At 46.6% G+C, this 25488-nt stretch overlaps 1 long non-coding RNA gene across 3 annotated transcripts in view; it reads left to right on the forward strand.

Moving 5' to 3' along the window:
• Positions 1 to 10071: 10071 nt before the first annotated feature.
• LOC109266010 (uncharacterized) overlaps positions 10072 to 25488 on the forward strand; it is a 96479-nt gene continuing 81062 nt past the window's right edge. For 2 of the 3 annotated variants that reach the window (XR_008421206.1, XR_008421205.1), the window contains exons 1-2: positions 10072 to 11022; positions 19566 to 19782. This is a non-coding gene — a long non-coding RNA (uncharacterized LOC109266010). The remainder of the gene's footprint in view (positions 11023 to 19565; positions 19783 to 25488) is intronic. The other variant, XR_002079476.2, reaches the window with a different exon arrangement.

Here is a 25488-nt window from a genome sequence, read left to right on the forward strand (position 1 = left end):
ATCTCCTGCTAACTCTTACTGAGGTCTTCTGTCTCTGTTTCTACCTCTTTTCTTGGCCACTGGGGCCTTTCCCTCAGGCACAGAGTCAAGGACAGTCTATGTGAGCGCTGCAAAGATGACCTTTCAGAGTTTTTCATTTTATGTCTTTACTGAGAGACTATCTTTAAATTTGTTGAAGGTGGACCAGGAGACCCAGGGCTGGAGTTAGAATGAGACCAATGAGGCAGGGTAGTATAAATGCAGGGCTGGATCCATCCAAAAGTTTGAGAATCTGTTTATTGCGGGGTTTTTGCATTGATTTTGCTTTTCTAGAAAACATTACTAAAAAAAGACGTTTGTCTCGATTGCTGAGTTTGGGGCACCCCTTAAATTTTGCACCCCAGCCAAGTACTTTAATCACCCCTCCCTGACAGGACCACAGGCCTCTTTCCTTGTGGGTTTATCCTCCTTCCAGCTCCTGTTTAGGGAGAGGAGGCACAGACACGCTGCTCTGGCCCTGGCCCAGCCACCCTTGCTAAGCCACTGCTTTCTCTCTTCTTCACTCCTGCTGCCCTGCATCGTCACCTTCCTCTCACTCTCGTGTAGGCCTGCCCCATGGGAACACTGGAACATCTGGTTGATGTCTGCACCTGGAAAGGGCTGAAGCAACTGACTGGCAAAATTCCTGCACACATGACTCTCAGCATGGATACAGGTAAGTGAAATGACTTTTTGTTCTTTCCACAAAATTATCAGAGCAATCATTTCAACGTTCCTATTCAGACTAGGGTCCAGAAATGGCATTCCACCGTGACTTGCACAAAAGGATGGCATCGGGTGCCTCCTTTTTTAAAGCCAGTAACGTGTGCCCCACTTATCCCCTTCCTGAAACTCATCTGTCTTTGAATGGGAGTGGGAGTCTGAGTTTCAAAGGTGATGGAATGGATGGTCTGTCGGGAGGGATGAGGTTATTCGCTTTCCCGTTCATTGTTTAAAATAAAAGCTGAGGGGCGCCTGGGTGGCTCAGTTGGTTAAACGGCCGACTTCAGCTCAGGTCACGATCTCACAGTCTGTGAGTTCGAGCCCCGTGTCGGGCTCTGTGCTGACAGCTCAGAGCCTGGAGCCTGCTTCGGATTCTGTGTCTCTGTCTCTCTCTGCCCCTTCTCCGCTCATGCTCTGTCTCTCTCTGTCTCAAAAATAAATAAAAACATTAAAAAATTTTTTTTAAAAATTATAAAAAAAATAAAATAAAAACTGAAAGATTTTTAAACATGACAAATTATTCTTTCACCATAATAGTTGTATCAAAGCAGCAATATAAAAAATGATGCCCTTCACTTTGCTGATTGTACTTATTATGGTTCATGTGACCTGTAATTTAAATTTAATGAAGTTTCAAAGGAAAAGCTAACAAAATGGCAGATTTCTCTGACATTATGGATATATGCATATATATGGGCCCCTTCCTTCCTGCCTGCCTGCCTGCCTTCCTGCCTTCCTGCCTTCCTGCCTTCCTGCCTGCCTGCCTGCCTGCCTGCCTGCTTTCCTCCTGCCTTCCCCCATTTCCCTCTTTTCTCCCCCACCCCAGTTTTAAATATTGAAAGTCCTTTGGTGGGGCACCTGGGTGGCTCAGTTGGTTAAGCATCTGACTTCAGTTCAGGTCATGATCTCACAGTTTGTGGGTTCAGGTCCCGCATCGGGCTGTGTGCTGTCAGTGTGGAGCCTGCTTGGGATTCTCTGTCTCCTTCTCTTTCTGTCCCTCCCCTGCTCATGCTCTATGTCTCTCTTTCTGAAAACTAAATATGTAAACATTAAAAATAAATAAATATTGAAAGTCATTTGGGGTTGGTCTGTTAGCCATTTATAGCAATGTATTACACCCATTCTAATGAGCCAAATACACCTTTGTGTACATTTTAAATACTGATAAGTTTGGTTTTAGTAATGATAATCTATGGGGCTTTTTGGCCAGATTAAACATAAAGAATACCTTCTTTCTAGATGTCTCTGGGCATTGAACCGTGCTGTTTTCTACTGCACAGACAGAAAACATATTTGGATAGACTGGCATAGAGTAGAGAGCTCATCAGAACATCAAAGTTCCTCTTTCTGGGACATGTTTTGACTACAGCTTAATTCACCCTCTAAAGGAATTTAAAATAGATTCTTTACCTATAACATATATTTGGCAACACTTTGAATTTTAATGTGAGTCTTTGCAATGGAGACACAGCTGAACCTGGCAGCATATTAATGTCACTGATAATAGCACATTTTATTTAGAGAATTTACCCTCTCCCCAGTTCTCAGTTAGAAGCCCATACACAGTAATTAAACCATTATAAAAACACAATAAGATATACCATAATAGAACTATCCTGCTGTCGAGGCACACAGAGCAGGAAAATCAGGATAGCACAAAGGAACACAATACATCCAATTTAGTCCTGCTGCGGAAATGCCACAAACCAGTACCCTCCAAAGGATAAGTAGGGGGAAAAGTTATTTCCACAGACAACTGGGCCTCGAGTCTTCATTTTTCAGAAAACAGCAAACCAAAAGCAGCAAGCTAATCAATCAACCAGCCAATCGATTAGTGAGAACAAGTGTCCATAGCATATGAGGCATATAAGATGCTGTCCTTGTACTCAAGAGGCTTGCAGTCATTTGGGAAGTAAAGGCTTAAAACAAAAAACACAGCACGACAGTGGTTCAAGATCTACCATAAGAAGAACAGGATTAAACAAATAATATAGAAAGCATGTGATACTAATCCAAAGGAAGCCCAGCTTATTATGCCCCAGACATGCTGGGGAAGCCTTTACTCAAGGGGGCTTGAAATCGGCCTAAAAGAATGCTGAAAATTTGCACGACAAGGGAGGAGAAGGAAATGGTATAAAAAGGAAAAGTTTTAGGAAGCCAGATGTTCAAGAAAATATTCACAGGCAGATAGTTGGTGTAGGAGTTCATAAAATAAAGCATCAGACAATTAGACCGTGGATGTATTGTCTTTCCTTTAAAATTGAGGAACAATAGGGATGCCCAGGTGGCTCAGTCGGTTAAGCATCCAACTTCTGCTCAGGCCACTGTCTCATGGTTCGTGAGTTCAGGCCCCATGTTGGGCTGTGCTGACAGCTCAGAGCCTGGAACCTGCTTCGGATTCTGTGTCTCCCTCTCTCTCTGCCCCTGCTCCCCTCATGCTCTGTCTCTTTCTCAAAAATAAATAAACACTAAAATTTTTTTTAATTGAGGAGTGATAAAATTATAAAATGTAGGAAAAATATAGATACAAGATGTATATATAATATGATTGGATCCATAAAAGAAATTCTCGTGTAGCAGAGAAAAATGACTGGAAGGAAATATGTCAGATGTTAATTTTTTTGATGGGAGATAGGAATGTGGGTGATTTTTTGTTTTTAATTTGAACTTTGTATGTTTTCCAAATCTGAATCCAACCAATAGAATTCCTACAATGAAGCAAAAACAAAGGGAGACCAAAAAATCTCAAAGTGTATTTTTAATGGCCTCTTTATATAAATTTTACATTCTACCATTCATTCATCCATTGACTAATGGGCAGAGTGTGTTAAAATGATTTTTCTAAACTGTATGTAAGGACTGAGTTTTTTCTCCCCAAATTCATACGGTGAAGCCCTTCCCCCTTATGTGACTGTATTTGGAGATGAGGCCTTTAAAGAGGTAATTAAGGTTAACTGAGGTTATAAGGGTAGGATCCTAATCCATAAGAACTGGTGTCCTTCTAAGAAGATGAAGGGACGTCAGAGATGAACGCACACAAAGGAAAGTAACAAGAGGGCACAGTGAGAAGGTGGCCACCTGCAAATCAAGGAGAGAGACCTCAGGGGAAACCAAAACTACCAACACCTTGACCTTGGACTCCCAGACTCCACAACTGTGAGAAAGCAAACATCTGGTTTTTAAGCCACATCAGTCTGGGGTATTTTGTTATGGAAGCCCTAGAAAATTAATATACTATGTCTACATAACTTATATGGATAATAGAATTTTTCCACCTATGTTTTTTCTATAAAATTAACATTAAACTTACTCATGACATTTCTCTACCAGAGTGAAACTTCCATACCAGTTATGTGTCCTACTCTTGGTTATTTATTTATTTATTTATTTATAATTTTGCTGAGTGCAAGCAGAATGTTGGCCATGGGTCAACGCTTGAAGAAGCTACAGATTATATAAGGCACAGAGGACAGTCTCTGCCGTGCCAATATGAATATAAATAAATATGAATGCAACAATATAAAGGAGTATCGATGGGCACTGCTGGTTACCTAAAGAGACAATCCAGGTAGGAGATCCGATTTGCTTCTTTTCTTATGTGTGAGGCTCCGTGCAACTCTTCATTCCAGGCTGAACTATCCCCTCAGCTCTGTGTGTGCTCCACAGTCAGTCCTCTCTGGGAACTGCCCTCTAGAAGACTGCCTCCTCCCCCAAGGACTGTACCCTGCCTGGGGCAGCTTCCATCAGATAACTGCTAGATAAATGGAGGCAGATAAAAGTCTGACCCCCCTTGTCCCAACTGGGGACATCTCTGAAAGTCCAGCCCAGCTCCAGAGCTCACCGTGCTAAGACCTTTGCCATGTCCACAGTCCAGTATTACCCTCCAGCCAATCCTACTTTCTTCCTCCCCAACAGGTATTAACCCAGAGACCACACCCTCCTAAATTTCCTGTTTGCTAATCCTCATTTCAGGGACTCTAGGGAAGAGACCTACAACATTTCTCAGTTTATCTGCACCATTGCCTCCTGCCCCAATCCCAGACTGCTTACCTATGTAATCTCAAGGCAATTACCTACACATCAAGGATCATGAAACACCCAGTGAAGCATCTGTAATGTGCTCAGGTGGTTTGTCAGGACTTCTGGTGAGCGGGAAGATTTACTTTTTTTCTGATTTGAATTCCTAGTGAAACTGTTGTTGATTACTGGGATTAAGTCATGAAGGTTCAGTTCTGTCTGCCTTTTCCACCAGGTAGTTTTGTCCCTCTCCAGCCTTAGGAGTTTGAAGTGGGGAGTCCAGATCTCCCTTGGTCCTTAGCAACTGATCTATATTAGAATCGTAGAATATTAAATGTCAGAGCTGGAGAGCACTTTAGAAATTATCTAACTCGAAAATGGCCAAGGAGTTTTAATACATGTTGTGATTGGACTAGTTAGTGGTGGCTGTTGGAGAGCTGCCTTGAGGATCCTGAGGATGGCCAGGGCTCATTTGCAGAGTGCTGTGGTTGCTTATGGATGTCGGGTGTGGATGTGGGATGGGGGCTGGTGGCAATCAACTTCACTGACATCCTTGATAGTCCTACTCTCTTTTTTTCACTGGAGATGACTCTGACCCAAGGTCAGACTACCCAAGGTTGTGTGGCTGGTTATAGGAATTTGAACCATAGCCAATATGACTCAACTAACAGTCCGGAATCCTACATCCCATGGATGCTGTATTTAGCCTCTCTGGCTAATCCTCCTCTGCTCCAGCCCCTGGTCTACTTGAGCACATGAGTCTTGGACCAGATCCCAGTCCCCCCTTCCTTCTTGGCTTTCTTCTGTTGCCATATGTGAGCATGATTCTCTGGGCCAAATTCCTAGGAGTAGTTTCTGTTTCCTCTGTGTCTCTCATAGTTAAGCCCAACAAAGTTCTAGCACTTCAGGGTGGGTAAACTTGGTGAGAGATTAATTCTCTGCCTCTCCTCTCATCCATTCATTTATTCATGAAAACATGTTTTAGGTACTTGCTATTAGAAATACTAAAATTCATACCAAAAATCCCACCAGCACCTTTGAGCAGTGACTTAAATGTGTAATAAGGCTCATTCTGCCTTTAGCAGACATTTCTCTCTCCTCCCCCTATTCCTCCCCTGCTAATAGCATCCTGTTCTTCACTAGGGGACTTAATCTTCCTTCCCCTTCCACATGGTTTTATTGGAGCCATCAATCACACCAACACATGATCTGGCTATACAGGTGGATACATGGTCAAAACCTGGCTGCGGTAGGTAAATAATGCTGCCCCCACCTTTTCCAAAAGATGGTGATGCTCTGTTCTCAGAACCTGGGTATGTTTTGGGTATTCGTTGTCATCTACATATGAGTAGGCTCTTTAATATACATTGCTATTACATGGCAAAAGGGACTTTGCAGATAGAATTAGGGTTGTGGACTTTAGGATGCTGAGATTATCCTGGATTATCTAGATGGGTCCAGTGTAACCACATGGGCCTTACAGGTGGCCTCTGGAAGCTGAAAATGGTCCACAGATGAGGAAGGAAACAGGAAACAGGGATTGTAATCCGACAAGCACAGGGAATAATTTCTAGCAACAGACTGAATGAGCAAGAAAATGGATTCTCCCCTAGAGCCCACAGAAAGGAATGTATCCTTCCAACACCTTGGTTTTAGTCTGGTGGGACCTCTGCCGGACTTATGAGCTACAGAAACATAACTTAATACACGTGTGCTTTTTTAAGCCACTGGGTGTGGCTACAGAAAATAGAAACACTGGTCAAATATCCTGGCCACAGTGATTGGCCCAGACATGGGCATGTGATTCAAGCTGAGCCAATCAGAGTCCTTCCCCCAAGATTCCAAGAAGTCCTTTCTCTTGATTGTAGCTATGAGCGTGGCCCCTGCCAAGTGGAGAATCAGATGAAAACTGAGCCAATGCACAGGCAAGAGCTGCGGTGGGAGTCAGTGCAGGTCCTGACAAGGTTCCTCTCCAGCTGGGCTTGAGGCCAACTCCACCCCTGCTCTTCCCTGTCGCATAGGCCAATTAACTCCTTCTTTTGTTCAAATTCATTTCAGCTGGCCTTCTTCTACTTGTCATTGAAAGACTTCTGATTAAATTGTGTCCCTCAAAATGCCAATTCCTGGTCTTCCATACTTAAAATCACTTCTCAGGCTAATATATCTTCTCTAGAAAGAACCCAATGAGTGCATATATCCCCAAGGAGTCTTGGCACATGAACAGAAATGAGTGATGCCAGAGCTCAGAGGAAAGAGTACACACAACTAGGGGTTTTGATAGAAGAGGGGACTGGGAAAGATCTGGATCATGGGGGAAACAGACCAGGGAGGTGTGGGAGAGGGTGTGGTATCGAGTGAATGAGTGAATGCGGGTGGAGGCAAACCATATGAATCTGAAACACTGGGAGACACATGGGGGTTAAAGAGGAGAGGGGCGATAACCCTTCTGGAATCTGCTTGATGCTTTCCACTGAGGCAAGATTTTCAGTTATCTTTGGCTGCCTTGACAGTTTCGATAATCTGTTCCAGTTCTGGGTGAGCAGTGGACCCACCCCGAAGGAAGGAGGACACCTGTTCCTGGGCATGCCCCCTGGGCTGCCAGTGCTCCCCTACATCGAGTGCTTCTGTACCCCTTGAGTTAACCCGCCCGAGCAGGCTGCTATGAGGGCCACCAGGGTGGCCGCTGAAGTCCTGAGCGTGGGCACAGGCAAAGTACCCATAGCTCTATGGAATATCACAAGGTAGAAAAAAGAAGAGCTACAGAAAAGCAACACAAAACAATCTCCCTGTGCCGTTTGCTTATTGTTCAAGTTTGAAATTCTGCCAAGTGCTCATACTTCTCACTTGTCAGCAGTTTGGTTTGAAACAATAGTGAAAACGGCCCTCTTGGCCTCTACCTAAACTTCAGCAGAGAAAAAAACAGCCTCAGAAGTTGAACTTGAATGGTCTCCTTACCTTATTTGCCCTGACCCCGAGTTGCACCGCACTAACAAGGAATCTAGAACAGGGGGCATGGAAATGCTGTGTTTATGAGATGAGGCTCAGGCTTACACATTCTTTGAGTCAGAGCCTCTGGAGTTGGTGGTGATTTAGTAGAGATGTGGGAGGGAAGCATTTTGCCAACTTGAGAACCCCCTTCTTAGGTTCAGCATTTTAAGCAATTTGAAAACTCCCATCTTTCAGCTTTGGGAGTTTATTTTCTCTTGGAAAATGTCTGGATCCTTTTTCTCTGTAAGTAGGGAAGAAAAAGGCTGCAAGTGAAGATGACAGGTTTACTTGGGCATGAAATCACTGTTGGACAACTCATTTTTCCTGAGTTAAGTGTCAAAAAATCTGCAATTTACAAAAGAAGTTTTCCTGAAATTACACATAGGGTGGATAATTGAGAGCAAAGTGCCTGGGCTGTCCGGCTGGAGCAGCACTGCCCTTTCTGGGAACTTGGGTCCCTCCCAGTGCAGAGTCCCCGGGGCAAGTTGTTGATTTCCAGTACTGGGGTCTGACCCACACCTGCTTAAGTCCGCCGCTCCTGGCCTTGCCCAAATGTCCTCGTTTCTGAGCAGCCCCGAGGCTAGTTTCTAGTTTGTTTGTAAGATCGGCAAGTATTCAGTTTTGTAGTGTCACTTGATAATGTTTTTATGTGAATCTCAGGAAAACTGGTAAAGAATTAAGAGTTTTATGTGGCCTGGAAGGTGGGGGAGCTGGATCCTCCCCATTTAGCAACAAGTGATTGACAGCTTCTCTGTCTGCAGTGGGCTGCCCGTCACCAATGCCATCAGAATCTAGAAGTGGGCGTTCTGGCGTTTTCTATTTCTGTCTCTATGGGTTCTGACCTATGACTCTCTCATCTCCCTATCTGTCTTCTGGCTGGTTTGGCACAACAGTGCTGTCATGTGGATCCGATCTGGAAGCCCCGAACAGGCCATGGAATTTTAGGTCTGTGCAGTAAATGGCTTCTTTCAAAAAGCCTGTACATAATGTGGCTTTCTCAATTAATGTGCTGCCTACAGGGTTTTCTTAACTCTTATTTGTTTAGTGTGTGTGTGTGTGTGTGTGTGTGTGTGCGCGTATACGTGCATGCGCGGGTCTTAGGACTTTGCACCATCATTCGTTGACATTAATAGTATTACTTATCCTTCAGGAATCACCAATTCCACTTTAAAATTATGACTAGCTCCCTAAGGAAAAAGAGAATCTGGAAAGAGGCAGCGAGTGTAGGGATTGAGGCCTCCCTAGAAATACCGGCTTAAGCTTTGCAAGTTTTGGCTCCCAGGTATACCAGTATTCTAAACGTCAGTATAGAAAGGAGACTGAGGCTCCAGGATGGGGCACTAAGCTTTCCCGCATGGAAGTCAGTGGTGCAGGCCAGCTTTGCTGTTCTGGTGCCACATGGTCCCTTGCTGTAGGGAGCAAGAATTGAGTAGACCACGTGCCCGTAGGAAGGGCCAGTTTTATGCTCACGGTGTTCATATGTTCCGAAGTGCAGGCCGAGGTAAGATCCTCTCCTCCAATATCAGACAGTCTGTGAAGAGGCAAAAGCTCCCCAGTGAACAGCCTTTCCCCTGGCTTCTCCCGACTGAAGTGTAAATGACTTTTGAGAGCAGAATAAGCCGGTCGATAAATTCATTCTTTGAACTTCTCTGACTGGGAAGTGGTTCTGAGACTTTGAAAATCTTCAAAGATCTCAGCCTGTGAAGTCAATAGGTCACGTTTCGAGTTGCCAGAGCGAAGGCCAGAATTCCGCTCAGCACGCACTGTGTTGAGGACCTAGTATGTGGGAAGCATTCAAGGTGCTGCTGACCTAGGAAGAGCACAGCCCCGGCCCTTCAGAAGCTGTCTGGGGAAGAACAAAAGACAAGGACATATATGTTCTCTAAGCTTAGTCCAGACAGCTGTGGGAACCAAGGGTGGGGATGGGGATATTGGGTTGGGAGTGGGGGAGGGAAGATGGGGAAGGGATAAGGACTCTTTGCATGCAAGTCATTGCATAAGGCAAAGGTTGGGAGGCAACAAAAGTGATCTCAAATATGGCCTGTCCTTGTGCATTTCTTGACTCAAAAGTTTGAAATGATGATGCAATGCTAATGACACCTAACATTTATTAAGCCCCTGCTAGGTATCAGATATGATGAGTTTACATGAATTGTCTCATTTAGTTCTTATCATAAATTCTATGAGATCTGTAAAGTTATCCCTACTTTTTTTCAGATGAGAAAACTAAAGCTCAGAGAGGTCAAGCAGGTTTCCCAGGACCCCTCAGCTAGAACTGGATATAAATCCATGTGTATCCGTGTAACTCCAGCGCCTTCCCCCTAAATCAACCTTTTTTTCTGGATTGCTTGTTTTTTCTTTTCTTTTCTTTTCTTTTTGTTCATTGTGGAGACCTGAAGAAGAATCCTGTGGTCCTCGGTCCTGAAAAGGGTCTACCAGAATTCAGAGGACCTTGTGTCTCTTGCATCCAAAGCCATGGCTCCTGGCAGCTGGGACCTGGGCCTCACCACATGCACCACGCGTTGCTGGCTTCCAGGTGCCAGGGGCTTGGGCCGAGGCCACACAGTTGTCTGCACGGGCCCGGCCCCACCGCTGGCTGTCTGGAGTGAACGCCCGGGATGGATCCTCTCCGTCTGCCAGGCTGTTTTCCTCATCCATCTGCCTTGTTGGCTTTTAATGCAAGCAGGAAACAAAACTGAAAAAAGAGGAAATCGGTGCTTTACAGAAAAGGGACAACATCTTCCTTTAGCCAGTGGGGGTCTGAGGAGGGGCGCGGTGACTAAGGTTTGCGGGGTGCTGTTACCTGCTGGTGAAGGGCTACAGAAGCCAGCTGCGGATCAGGCTGTGCCGCCGGCGCCTGCGAGTGGCTGATGCGGAGGCCTCTTGGCCGCTGGGGGAGGCGGCACGAGCTGTCAGCTTCGAGCAGGAAGCCAACCCAGCCCACGGCACCCGAAGGGCGAACAGTTGAATGAAACACACACTTGGTGAGGATGTTCGGCTTACAGATGTCACTAAGCTGAAGCCGTGATCGCTAGGAGCCAATACATCGCGGCTTGCGGCATTGGACCCCACCGACCTGACGCTCTCTTTCCTCACCTGTGGCCGAGAAGGGATACGGGATAAGCCGCTTCTTGGCCGCAAGTCCTGGGAATACTATTTTGTGTTTGGAAACTGCCAGAGAAGCACTGATGAGCCAGGCCATTGCGCCGAGCACGTTGGTCGTGGCGGGCTCCCTTCCGGTGACTGAGGCGGAAGCCAGGGAGAGCACAAGTTCTGGTAGGTGTCCAGCGGGCAGGCCAGGGCCACGGCGCGTCCTGCGCTCATCGCCTTCTGCTCAGGTGGGGGACGCGGGGTGTGGCTCTTGCCGTATCCTGGGGCAGGCAGGCTTGCGTCTTCTTCTGACTTGAGAGGCCATTGTTCTTGGAGGCCTTACACTCGGGTGGCACGTGATGTGTCGCACTTCGGGCACCTGTTCTCTCCCAGGGAAGAAACACTGATCCAGCACCGCAAGGGCTTTGCAAACAGTGCTCACAGGCAGCAACCAAGGGATCCTCCGCCCTGTGGTGTCTAGGCAAGGGTCGCACACACGCACCTTTGTGTCTCAGCATTACGTTTTCATGATCGAGATCAGAGAAAATATTTGTCCCTATACTTGGGAGACTGGGACAAAAATACAGCCATAATCTCACCATCCTCATGTGCCAATTCTTGACACGTTTGCATACGAATTCCCAGCTTTTTTAGCCAGGCATTTTTTTTTCCTACACCCGTGGTTCAAGACCACGCCATTTGCCGAGCCCTTATCGCGCGCTAGGTACGGAGGCTGCTGGAGAAGCTTTGGGAAGTTTCGGGAATATCAGTTTAACCAAATGGTAAGCGATTTAAAAGAGTTTCTTAAATGAAAGCAGATGTGGTTGTACTATGCAGTAGAGCGAAACAATGTGCACGAATCAAATGTCATTATGAGCGAAGACTTCAAAGATGGGCCACCACGCAGCTTCTGCGTGGGGGAGGGGAGAAGCGGATTCGTAACAGGCCCCTGTGAGGAAGTCCCTGCAGCTGCTTGAGGTCTATCCTGTGAGAGATGAAAAAAAACCAGACGAGGGCAGGGCAGAGTGCAGGACCGAAGTTCTTAGAATGCAGAGTTGAGCTCACATTGAGTTCTATGTGCTAGGCATCATGCTGACCTCTTCACATGTATTATCTCATTTAATTTTTACAGCCACCCAGGAGGTAGGTTCTACTGCTAGATTTCCTTTGCAGATGCAAAAATTGAGGCTCAGAGAAGTTAGGCCACTTGCCCAAGATTAAACAGCTTTTCGTAGGCCAACACCCACGTGGCTAAAATATCAGGAGGGCATCTTCCAAGATGAGAGATCTCACATAAATATAAACCACAACTCCTCAGTTTTATTAGAGTCCATTGAATATGAAAATATGAATGTTTCTGCATAGTGTGTTGTGTTTTTTGTTTGTTTGTTTTGGATATTAGAAACATAGTCCCCTTTACACACTCCTTATAAAGCTTGAACAACTTGGTAAGGAATCCTTTTAAAAGATAGCCCATGAATCCCTGGCCTCTTACAGAGATTATTCTGTACATGACTTAACCTTTGATTGAAGCTCCATTTGGCTGCCAGGAGCATCCATACTGTCATTCCAAGAGGCTCTCGGGGTGCTTGGGTGAATGGGATTCTTGGTCTCCCTGGAGCTGGCCTTGCTCTGGCACTGCCTGTGGCCTCCGTCCCCTCTCCGCCACCTCTGGTCTCTGCTTCCAGGTCTGCCGTCTGCTGGACACTTCCCTGTCTCCTCTCTGTGTTTATCTTCCCGTCTTCCTTGCCCATCGCCTCAAGGCTCAGCTTCCACAGGAAGCATGTTGTCTTTTTTTTTTTTTAATTTTTTAAATGTTTATTTATTTTTGAGAGAGACAGAGCACGAGAGGGGGAGGGGCAGAGAGAGAGGGAGACACAGAACCTGAAGCAGGCTCCAGGCTCTCAGCTGTCAGCACAGAGCCCGACAGGGGGTTCAAACTCCCGGACCGTGAGAGCATGGCCTGAGCCAAAGTTGGACACCCCCGTTGTCTTTTGTGATGCAAAGAGCTTCTGTTTGCCAAGTGCCAGACGCTGTGAAGTCTCTACACGATCCCGTTTAGTCCTTCATGCAGTCCAAGGGGCATCTTGGGCTTGGTTTCTAGCAGAGGGCACTGGCTCAGCCACGAGGCCATTTGTCTCTGTAATAAGCTCGCGGCTCTTGAGAGTGGAGCTGGGATTTGGACCCATGTCTATCCAATTGCAATCCTGCTTCCTTAGGTGTGCGTAGCGCCGTCTGTAATAACTGGGCCTAGGAAAAGGGTCCGCTCCTGGCCTTCCGCATAACAAAGCAAGACATGGTTAGAGCCTCCGCCGCTTCTGGCTTGTTTTCACCAGAGCAGCAGTGAGCTCGAGGGGTCTTAGGGAGGTAGCAGAGTCCTGCCTCTGAGTTGATGAGGAGCCCACATTCTAGAGACAGCGCTGAGGCCCAGCCCTTCACCCGAACGCACGTGCTCCATGACTCGGGGGTAATGCCAGCACTGAGCTCACTGTGCCCTAAGTGCAGTCCTACGAAATGCTGGTGACGGTGACAGTAATCCTAACGCTAATGGCAGCAGACCTTCTCTGAGGGCTCGCTCTGCGTCCGGTGCTGCTCAGAGGCCTTCACACACAGGAACTCTCGTACCCTCACTTTGACCCTGTGCCGTAGGTCCATGCCTTCTACGTCTTACCGACCGGGAAAACCACGGCACAAAATGGTCAGGTGACGTGCCTGAAGCCACAGCCCTGGGAAGTGGTGTGGCTGCGGTGCCGACCACGGGCCATCTTGGTTTAGTGTGGGGACGTTGCCACTCCTGTCCCCTGCCAGACAGGGGGAGCCTATCTCTCCCTCTGTGCCCCTGACTCACCCTGTGCCCTCCTGTTTGGCTCAGGTCTATGCGGCTACTCTCTCGCACCCCCCCCCCCCCATCCCTCCTCCTCCTTTCTCTCCTCCTTCCCTGCTTCGTCTCCTCTTTCCTCCCACCTCCTTCTCCCCTCTCCTCCCTTTCTTCCAGTCCCCACAGTGGCCTCTGCCTCTCGAAGCTGGGGCTGCCGACTTCAGGTAGCCCAGCCGTTGCTGCTGCCGTGTTCGTGTCCCTTGGCGTGCGGTGCTCCCCCAGCAGCCACGCTTGCCCTGAGCACACAGCCCGCTCTGAGTGCCAGTTGCTTACCCACCTTGCCACCGATCGTGCCCACGTATCATAATTGTGCATTTTTTTCCTTGAAAGCCAAATGATGGAGCTAATAGGGTTCATGCTGAGAACAGATGTTCTTATTTCTGTACGTGGCGAGGATTCTGATTCTTTTGTACTCCCATTTGAAGTGTTTCTGGTCGAAGGGTTCTTGGGAAGGGCTGAAAACTCACGTTGTCCTTCCAGTAAGGAACTGGGCACAGGTCTTGAGGGGGTGTGAAGTAGCCTTCCTTGGCATTTTAGACTCCATCTGCTTCCTGAGGACACAATCCTGTTCCTATTTGAAAACTGCCTTTGCTCGCATTTTATAATTAGGCATTCAGATTTTCGCTTTTCTAGTTGTTTCAATCTCAAGCTAATGTGGCAGTTAACAATTCGTCCATTTTCTGCTTTATTTCCTCTTCTCCCCATGCTTGGAATTCATGGAGGGCTTTTTTTTTTTTTTTCCGTTCCCATTAAGAATGCTAAAAGACTGTGATAGTATTATTCATTCATTTAATATTTATTGAGTGCCTTCTATGTGCAAGGCACTGGGGTACGAGACAAAGTTGCCACTTTCCTGGGATAGTGTTCTGGTCAGGGAAGACAGACAATAAACAAACAAATAAACAAGATAATTTCAGCTTATCTTGTTTCAGAAGTGCCGTGGAAAAATGGAATCAGATGAAAGAACAGAGACAAGAGGGGAAGTGAGGGTGACTTGGTATAAGCTGGTCAAGGAAAGTCTTTCTGGGGAGGGGAAAGTTAAGTTGAGGTAAGGGGAAAGCATTCTAGAAAGGGACTGACAACTGCAAAGGCCCTGGGGCAGGGGAGAGTTGGAGAGTTAAAGGCACAGGACAAAGGCCAGCATGGTTGGGTGTGCTGAGCATGGGGAGGGGATGCAAGGTAAAGTCAGGGAGGTGGGCAGGGACTACATCTCATAAGACCTTCAGGGTTTCTACCTCTCCCCCCCCCACATATTTTTTTTAAGTCAATCCGTAAAGGATGACTAACTAAAAACTTTCCCTACGATCTTCTTGTGAGTTCTGGTCTGCTTTCTGGACCACCAGCAGATATTCTATACCAGTTTCCCCTTCACCTGATGGGCTTTGGCTGAACTCTCTTCAGTTGTACTTTGTCTTAGGGCTGAGATGGAAGAGGAAAATGCAGACTTACTCAGACAAGCCCTAGATGGATTTCCTTAAATCAAGCCTCAGTCCTGGTGAAATTTGACCACAGTCACAGTTGGTATTTCAGTCATCAAAGGCACCAACACTGTGCTCCAGTGAATGATACATCGCCTTGAGTCAGAGACCAAATCTTACAGCTTTGTTCACTTTGGATACACATATATACAGAGAGATGTCTGCATATGTCTGCGTTTTAACGGTGCTGCTAATATCAGGGAGGGGTGTGATGATGCTCTTGGACAACTCCTCTGGCTCGTGCAAAGCTAGTCCTCTTCTGTTCTGCTCAGAACGGGGAGAGCAAAGGGTTTCATCATGAAATTGCCCGAAGTCATCTGTGGCCACGTGGTGAGCATTGTTTTGGGGTCTCTTAGGCTCCCTCTGTGGTCCCAGGTCAGAAGTAGAGGGTGGGGTCTTCTCGTGGAGTCACGGGCCTCTTCCAGAATGAACCCAACTGCCCCAGATGCTGTTCACAAACTTGCCCTGCCTTCAGAACCTGAGGTCATGTCCAAAGATGAAAGGGAAGGTTATCTCAAGAATCTACCCAGTTTCGGGGCATCTGGGGGTGGCTCAGTTGGTTAAGTGTCCAACTTCGGCTCAGGTCATGATCTTGCAGTTTGTGGGTTCGAGCCCTGCGTCGGGCTCTGTGCTGACAGCTCAGAGCCTAAGCCTGATTCGGATTCTGTGTGTGTGTATGTGTGTGTATGTGTCTGTCCCTCCCCCTCTCACACTCTGTCTGTCTCTGTCTCTCTCTCTCTCTCTCAAAAATAAATAAATCTTGAAAAAAGAAAAAAGAATCTACCCCGTTTCATTCAGGGGGAACCTATACACAGGCATCACAGGCATCTATGGGCTTCTACTGGCCACTCTTTAAAGTCAGTTCCTGAGCACCTGCTGCAGTCCACACCACACCGCCTCCACAGGTGTGCCCATGGACAGGTATGCATACCACCCATCAAGCACGAGGTGCCTCATCCTAGCTAACAGTAGAGTAGGGACTGGAACGGACCGGGTGAGAGAAGCCCAAAGAAAAATGGAGTGGACTCTGAGGACGTAGGGAGCAAACAAAATAGTCTCTGATTCACTGGAGAACTGCCCTGCCCAAGACCCGGGTGGGCAGACTGGGGCGGAGAGCCCTCTGGAAGGACTGGCGGTGAAAGCACAGAGCTCTAAGATTTCTGAATGCAACTGAAGGAGCTGGTGTGTTAGACTCAGAAGCCCATGACAGCGGTCTTCAACTATTTACAGTGGAAGAAGTCATTAGATTTGTGCTTTGCCACCCTGGAAGGCAGAAGGCAGAACTGGAAGGCGGAACGACGCCAAAAATAGCGGTGACACACGGGTGCATGGCAATAATTGAGCGGATCCTGTGTCCCAGGACCTGGTATAGTCTACGAGGAGTCCCTTTATCAGTCCTCACCACAGCCCTCTGAAGGAAGTCACACACATGTCCTCCTTTGCCCTTTACCCTTGGAAAAGATAAACTCAGGCACAAGAACTTAGGCCTTTGCCCACGGTCACGCAGCTAGCAATGCGGAGAGCTAGGGTTAGACCTTTTATCTATAGCTGGCTCCAAAACACATGCTAGTAATTGATGCCCATTGTCCCCTTGCGATTTGACACAAGGAAGAACGTTCTCAAATAATGGAAGGAGAATATGTGAGCTCTCTGTTGCCGGAGGTGCTCAAGCTGAGACGGTGTCATTACTCAAGGGAGGTGTGTGGGCAGAGATGTGGCTGCATGACTGCCAAATCCCCTTCCAACCCTGAGATGTCACAAGGGTTCAGGAGCTAGGGAGTCTTAGGCCAGCTTGTTCTCAGCTGAAGGGAGACGCAGAGCCTAGGAAGGGCACAGGCTCGTCTGTTCAGATAGATTCTGTGGATTTGCCATTATGGTCCAGTAAGAGCCTATAGGTATAGGGTCCACTCTGTCTCACAAACCTCAAACCTGTGGAAAATCAAATGGGAAGCACTGAAATGCTGGCCTCAGAGGGGGGTTGGCAGTGACTTGCCTTATATTTTGAAACAGTTTCCACCCTGAGCTATTTCTTAGTTAAAAGTACCACAATTGTTAGGAAAGGCTCTTCTGTATATATATATATATATATTTTAAAGGCGCTTCTTTTTTTTTTTTTTTTTTTCAACGTTTTTTATTTATTTTTGGGACAGAGAGAGACAGAGCATGAACGGGGGAGGGGCAGAGAGAGAGGGAGACACAGAATCGGAAACAGGCTCCAGGCTCCGAGCCATCAGCCCAGAGCCTGACGCGGGGCTCGAACTCACGGACCGCGAGATCGTGACCTGGCTGAAGTCGGACGCTTAACCGACTGCGCCACCCAGGCGCCCCGAAAGGCGCTTCTTTTTAATTGTCTGAAACTACTGTAAGCTGGTAAGCACACCGCTTGATTTCCTCATTCCTGACCTGGGTGATCCAGGTGGAAAAAGGGTGGGAGGTGGGGATGGGCACAGAGAGAAAAGTGTTCTGGGCAGAGAGGACACCAAAACCTGTGGGTCTCTCAGACCTGCCCGAGGTCCTACCTTCAGACATGTTGGTGTATAAAATAGCAATTTATATCTATTAGTTTGAACTATTGGAAACTGCAATCTTTATAGGTTAAGATGGCTAAATATAGTAATATAGAGTGAGAGTAATAATGCTAGCAATTAAGCAAATAGTGGGCATTGAAGCTTGCTCATTAGTACTCAGATCTGCAAAGGGTTGGAACGTGTTCTTATTTTCTTTGGAGGTCTCATTTCTCACTTGATAGCAGAAGGGTGGGTGAAGGAGGGAGAGCATGTTTTAATTTCCTGATTTAATGCAATTCTGGTCCTGTGATTTCAAGCAGCCTCTTTTATGTTAACATGGTTCATTTTGAGAAAATAGTGGTCCTTTGGGGTTTCTTCCCGTTTCTGTTCTCTTTCTGTTCATCTAATGCTGCCACCGTCTAAGGGAAGCTCGTGTAACAGCACGGGCAGGGGAAAGGGGTCCTCAAGGGTGTCCCTGGGTCCTTGCTGGCCTCGCCTGAGCTATGTGTCCTCCTCGCTGCTACTGGGCACCCTGCATGTGTGCCTGCTGAGGGCTCCCGCGGACACCTATGGACCGGGCCTCCACCTCTGCCTCTGCCTGGAGCTCCCTGGGTCTGTAGCCTCCTGTTCCTGTCTTCTTCCTCATCTTTTGGTCTTTTTAGTGTCGTTGAGGTCCCTGGAGGCTGGTAAATTTCAATCACGTTCTCTCCACCTGCCTCCATCACGCGAGGCCCTGGGAGGCTGCTCGTATGCTTTCCTTCTGTCTGTGCTTCTCTGCCTGCTCCCATGCCACGCCGGATGCGCTGGATCCCAACGCAGGCTTTCTGTGAAAGGCTTTCGGGTTTTCCAGCCAGCGCCCAAGGAAGGAGGACCCTGACCTCAATGAGTGTGCCAGTAGTTTCTCAAACCTGTAGAGAGCTTCTAGGAGTCTCATGTCCTCTCCCTATCCTCTCTTAAGATTTGTTTGAAGGGTAATGGACAAAGAGAAGTGGGGACCCTGCTTGGGCTGACTCATGCCTGTTCTCTCCTCTCTTCCTACTTCCTCCTGCTTCCCTTCTGGGTGGAAAGAGCTCCTCTTAATGTCAGATCACCCTCTTTTCCTACTTGATGGAAGGTTTCTGCTGATTAATTTACGTGTTGCTGTTCTATGACTTTCTTTGGTCTAGGTGGAATGAACTTCACCCTTGCTTGGGAATCAACATGGGAAATACAATAGGGTGCATTTGAGAAACAGTATTCCCGATGTCTACAAAAGGCCAGGTAGGTGCCAATCACTTTGATTCGATTCTCCTAACAACCCTGTCCACAAACTCAGTTTACAGCTGATACAACGCAGGCAGAGAGATGGAATGATTTGTCTGAGGTCATACGGAATGATTAGTGCCGCAGAACCGTGATTTAGACCCAGACCTCCCAGACTGTAAAATGTAAGGACTTCCCACTAGCAGCAATCCTCACAGGTCTAAAATATCTACTACATCTGTCACATATGTACCACACAAGTGTGCTTTTGGTGAGACTACCATATATTCCTGTATTTCATAGAGCATAACTCAGAGGGAAAGAAGAACCTTGCAATATTTCAAGATTATTGTAATATGTTCATATTTAATGAAATATGCATAATATTTATGTAGTATTTTAACTCGAAGAGTTTTGTACCTCAGTCTTATCATCGTCTGGCTTATTTACTCTCCCCCACCTCTGTGTGGCCCCATTGACGCGGTGAGTCTCTGCTGGCCATTGGTTGGGTCTGTTGTTAGTAGTCCCAGGTATGGGTTGGCAGAGCGGGAACCTCCCATCCTGTCCCCCCACGACCTGTGTCGTGTTCTACTCCCATGGTAAGCTCCCATGTCTCCATGACAGGCTGGCCGAGAGAAGCTACTTGCAGACGGCCACGGCCAGCACTCAGAAGTGGAGAACATTGTTTGGGAGTCAAAGAGACAGGCCCCAGAGGCAGGCAGGAAGAGTAGCAGACTTAGCACCATTGCCAGCTTCCACAGACCAGCTGATGACCCATGTGAGCCCAGAATGGAAAAGACTGTCACATGTTGGGTGCCTGGCCGGGACCTCACATCAGGTGGTGAGTATTGTCCGTTCTGACCGTGAAGGTCAGTGACTAAGGTATGAGTACAGTGTGGGTCTGACAGCTCTGGCTTCTCACTATGCCAGCCTGTGAGCCCAGAGTGGGGACTCAGAGAGACAGGACCCGGGCAAGATCCTCCCGGCTGCCCTTGCTCACAAGGACTCATGTAAGGCACAGGTGCCATGATCGTTGAGTGCCAGAACACATTCTACGGGACCGTCAAGGCCGATGAGCTAGACCTGAATGTCATGGGGCACAGCTCGATTTGGGGCACTCATGGGAAGCGTCATCGTGTGAGCTCACGATAGAGATGACATTTGAGTTGGCTTCTGAATAACAAGTGAGAGTTTGCCAGATAAGAAGTGGGAGAAGGCATTCCAAAGAAGAGGAAACAGCAAATTCAAAGGTGTCAGAGCAGGAAAGTGTGTCTATGTGCGGGGTCTGGAGAATGCCTTGTTGTGGGTTGGAGGCCACTGGACCATGTGTCCTTGGGAGGTTGTATTTCCTACTCCAGATGCGCTTTTTGCATCATCATGATGACAAACGTCTGCTCCCTTGTTTTGGTCCCAGTTTCCCAGCCCCTCCCTAAGTGGAGCTGACTTGTCACTCTGTCCTCTTCCCATAGACTCAGCCCATCCTGATCCTTAGCACCAAGCACTGACCTTTGTATATTAGAGATGAGAAACATCTCATAATATAAAGGAACTGTGGTTTAATTCTTGATTCTACTTGATCTTTCTCCCATGAAGACTTTGGCCTGGTCCTCATAGACTCATGGTTAGGCCCATAGCTAAGGGTCCTGCCTCTTTTACTGATATTTCTCCAAACATTTGAGTCCTTTTTTTGGAACTGAAGCTCAGTGACTGGGGACTTAACACATGCTATAAAACTTCTGTGGTGCAGCTGCCTCTAAATTGATCCATTATTTGTTTAGAGGGGCTACTTTTTTCATTATTGCCTGAAAAAAAAATCCTGCTTCTAATTATTTACGGTTTCCAAAATTGCCTCTGTCTCCATGTGTCGACTCTGAGGTTTTCTCTCATTTACCACCGTGCGTACTCTGTGCTCTAAATTATTAGTGCTAAGCCCATGCCTTTGTGTGCTCCACACTGTGTCAACATTGGGGGAAATTCTCTTTCTTTTTCTTTCTTTCTTTCTTTCTTTCTTTCTTTCTTTCTTTCTTTCTTTCTTCTTCTTAAGTACCTACTATGTGCTAAGCACTGGAAATAGAGTGGTAAGCAAGACATAGTCGTTGACATCACAAAATTTAAGTTTTAGTGAAGGAAGACTGATGATACCCAAATAAGTCAATAGGAAAGCTATTTAAAGACTTAGATGTGCCAAGAAAAAAAAGATCGATGTGTTAGAATCTGATGGGGGGTAGATGCAGTGGTAGTGGGATGACCTCTCAGGGGATGTGTCATTTGAAATAGAAAGCAGGGGCACCTGGGTGTCTCAGTTGGTTAAGCGTCTGACTCTGGATTTCGGCTCAGGTCAGGATCTCACAGTTCATGGGACGGAGCCCTGTGCGGGGCTCTGCGCTGACAGCGTGGAGCCTGCTTGGGATCCTCTCTCTCCCTCTGTCTCTGCCCTTCCCCAGCTCGCGTGCTCTCTCTCTCTCTCAAAGTAAATGAATGAATTAATTTAAAAAATTAAAAGGAAAGTACGTGATGAAAGTAGCTGAGGGAAGCACATTCCCAAACAGCAAGAGTGGAGGCCATGTGGCAGGGAAAAAGTTGGAGGCTTGCAAGAGGCAGTGAGGCATGCCGTGAAACAGGATAGTAGACAAGAGCCCAACCTTAGGGAACAAGGCAAGGGTTTTGCATTTTTTCAAAGACACTTGTTGAACCATGTTATGGAGGATCTGTTATTTAGCCCGGATTCATAAAAAGTGATTGCAATGGAAGGTCCAGAGACTGTACTGTGAGGAGGAAGGCTTCGATGAGGATACGAGCCACATTCAGAGGCAGAAGCTCCCCATGCTTTTTGCAGTGTTCAGTGGGCTGCAGGGAGATAGCCAATTTCCATCTTAAATGTCCATCGTCAAGTCAAACCCGTGAAACCACGCGGAGGATAGAAACGGCTCCCAACCCCTTGGCCTCGTAGCATCATAGTCTTTCCTGGGAAGGGGTGTGTGTGCGTGTGTGTGTGTGCGCGTGCACACATGTGGATGTGCAGGGAGCGTGGAACGTATGCCAGGCTGAACGCCTCATTTTACTTTCATTCTAAAGTTTGCATAACACGTTGGGTTGGGTACTTTCGAGGTCTCGGCTCTGGCTAAGAAATTAGTGAAACTGCAAACAGGGAAAAGGTAACAACAGGTCACCAAGACAAAACGCTTCCAGGACAAAGGTTTTCAACATCTTCCGCACGTCTCCGCTGTGGCTCGCATAACCTGTAGCTGTTTCGTTCAAATTTTATCTCAGAAATAGTTTTTTGTCTATCAAGAAGTTATGATTGACAACACTCGCATGGATTTCTTTTGTATCGAAAGTTCATCCACTGGCGATAGCACTCACTCCGATAAATTTGTGCCGCCACATCCACTTAAGTTATGTGAACTATGAGGGAAAGCTTGTCTCGCATCTTAGTTGAACTGGACCATTTTCTGAGCCCATCGGATGGCTTAGTTATTGAAACATTATTATATGTAAATATTTACCTACTACGAATCAAAATTGTCTTAGCACAATAGATTCTGAGGCCAAGACAGCAGCTGCCCTCCATCACCGCTAGCCTAAAATATTTAAGTAGCCTCGTGTCTTTATTAATTAACTTCTTACATTTTACAAACACCAGAGTGCTCATGAAGAACTATTACTATGGAAAAAAAGTGGAGGGAAATTCAGCCCACTTGAAAGGTAAAAGAAAAGGTGAGAGGACGGGGGTACAGGAGTCACAGGAAAGTCAGAAGAGTGCTCCGTCCAGGACAGCCTCCTCTGGTGTCAACATCCCTGTCTTCCTGCCTGTGTTTGACAGTTGTCACAATGTCAACAAGTCTTACATGTGTACAACATAGACTCACCACAAATGTATATATACACAGAGGCGTACGTATACATATGTGGACATGTGTATGGAACTGTTTATTACAAATGCATTTCACAAACATTCACTCAGTGAGGTAACTGACAGACATTTGAACTCTACAAAGTTCAACACTACTGCAGGCAGTAGGAATACAGCGGTGAACAAAACAGATAGAACCTCTGCCCTTGGAGAGTGTCCACCAATTTTAAGAATTCTGGGGTATTCTGTCAGATGCTGATACCATGGTTTGCTTAACTGTTGTCCTGTTTTGGGACTTCCCAGTTGTTTCTCATGATTATAGAAGGTCCCTGACCTATGATGGTTCTGGCTTACGATTTTTTGACTTTATGATGGTGAGAAAGAGATACCCATTCAGTAGAAACTGAATCTTTGAATCTTGCATTTTGATGTTTTCCTGGACTAGCAATATGCAGTGGGACCCTCCCATGTGACTCTGGGTAGCGGCCGCAGCCCCCAGATGGCCACATGATCACAAGGGTGAGCAGCCGATAGGCTGGCAACCACTCTGTATCCATATGGCCGTTCTGTTTTCATACTTTGAGTATAATAGTCAATCGATTGCATGTGATATTCAACACTTTATTATATAAAATGGGCTTTGTGTTAAGTGATTTTGCCCAACTATAGCTAATGTAAGTGTTCTGAGCACGTTTAAGGTCAGTGAGGCTAAACTGTGATGTTTGGTGTTAGATGTGTGTTAGATGCATTTTTGACTCGTGATAGGCGTAACTCCGTTGTAAATCCAGGAAGATCTGTATTAAAAAATGCTACACTAAATGTCCTTGTACATTTTTGTCCTTGTGTGTGAGCATGTATCTGTAGGACAGATTTTTTTATTTAAGGCTTTTCCAAAAAGTTATTCCCCTAGTTAAAAGCTTTGAAATGAGTTTCATTTTGAATTATGTATTTTGATTAATGCCATTTTGCCAAATCCAGAAAATCATTTTAATAAAAGGTTAGGGGGAAACTCCTCTGGGGTTCTTTTTCTATTTCCCTGCCTTTTGCCTTATGCCAAAAATTTTTTTTAATGATTTCCTTGCCAGTAACTGCTTTTGGCATAGCCAGAAGCTGAACATCATGGGGTTGGTGGGGAGGGTGGGGGGAGACGGAAAGGAGCATTTGGCTCCAAATTGCATAATTTGGCAAGTTTTCCTACTACGGTAGTCATGTTTTTGCAAGATTCAGTGAACTTTCTGAAGGCTGACTCTCCAGAAAAACCATGACAGCATGGCTGCCTCTCTCCCTCTTGACTCATCCCTCTCGCCCTTGTCGTTCAGGGCTCTGTGGAGGCTGTTGAGTTTCTTGGGCTGTTCTCTTGCCCGGTGGAATAGGCCTTACTTCTTCTTTATTCCATTTTGCATTTGAACTCTTTCCCCTTCTAGTAGTTACCTCAGACACAATAACAGAAGGCCAGTGAGGGTTTTCCTTGCCAAACTCCACTGGTGTATGTGTGTAGGTAGAGACCATGAAGATGTGCTTCCAGGATGACTGATGAAACGGCATTCCATCTTTGTCTGACGCCAGAATAGTCATCGACAATGGCAAATACCCTTTTTTTTCTGAGCGTAGGTGACACACAATGTTACATTGGTTCCAAGTGTACACATAGTGATTTGACAAGTGTATACATTGTGCTGTGCTCATCACAAGTGTAGCTCCCATCTGTCACCATACGTCACTTTTATAGTATCAATGACTATATTCCTTAATGGTAGCGAATAGTCTTGATTACTTTCTGGGTGCTAGGCACTGTGCTAAGCCCTCGTCTTATTTGTTTCATTCCCTTAATAACCCTACAAGGTAGGAACCATCCTCCCCATTTTCCATGTGGGAGAATAAGAAATGAGAAAGTAACTGCTCAAAGCGCACCCAACTAAAAGTTGGAAGATCTGGAATTTGAAGCCAGGTCTTTTGCATTCTGGAGTCCCGCAGTCCTGACCTCCGTGCATCCCGCCTCATTTCCTGTCTAGGCTATGTCTGAGGATCTCGTGTTGAAGGAGATTTTCTTTACTCGTCCTCTGGCACGCATCAAAGCCACAGCCGTAGGCCAGTGCTGAGCTGCTGAGAAACACGATAAAGGCGTTTATGATGCTGCTGCAGATGACTATGACCTCATCTTCCAAGACAGACCTACTATGTGGGAGAGAGGAGGCAGAGTTAGACTCAGAGACCTGAGTTACAATGTTAGCTCTATCACTTATCGAGCACTGTGACTTTTCTCGGTTTCTTAACTTGGAAAATAGTGACCATCACTCCCTTCTAAGTTGCAGTGAGGACGAGACAGTATGTGTACAAGCCCCCACTAAAGGGTACTTTTATTGTTATTTGTTATTATCGCCCCAAGTGAGGCAAAGACAATCCAAGTCTCCATGAGAAGAAAGAACGTAAGTCTGAGTTCCTGACTGAGGAGAGGCAAAAGTTTCCGGGAACTGCAACATGGATGAACCTTGAAAACATTACACTAAGTGAAAGAAGGCAATCACAAAGATCACATACTGGATGATAACATTCATATGGAGTATCTGGAACAGGCAAATCTATACAGACAGAAAGTGGTTCGTTGGTGGCCCAGGGCTGGGAGGCCTAGGGGGACTGGAGCGTGACCACTGATGGGTATGGAGTTCCTTTTTGCGGTGATACGCATATTCCAGT

The sequence above is a fragment of the Panthera pardus genome, unplaced genomic scaffold (assembly GCF_024362965.1).
Source record: "Panthera pardus isolate Hobbes unplaced genomic scaffold, ASM2436296v1 HiC_scaffold_1, whole genome shotgun sequence".
In the NCBI taxonomy this organism is placed as follows: Eukaryota; Metazoa; Chordata; class Mammalia; order Carnivora; family Felidae; genus Panthera; species Panthera pardus.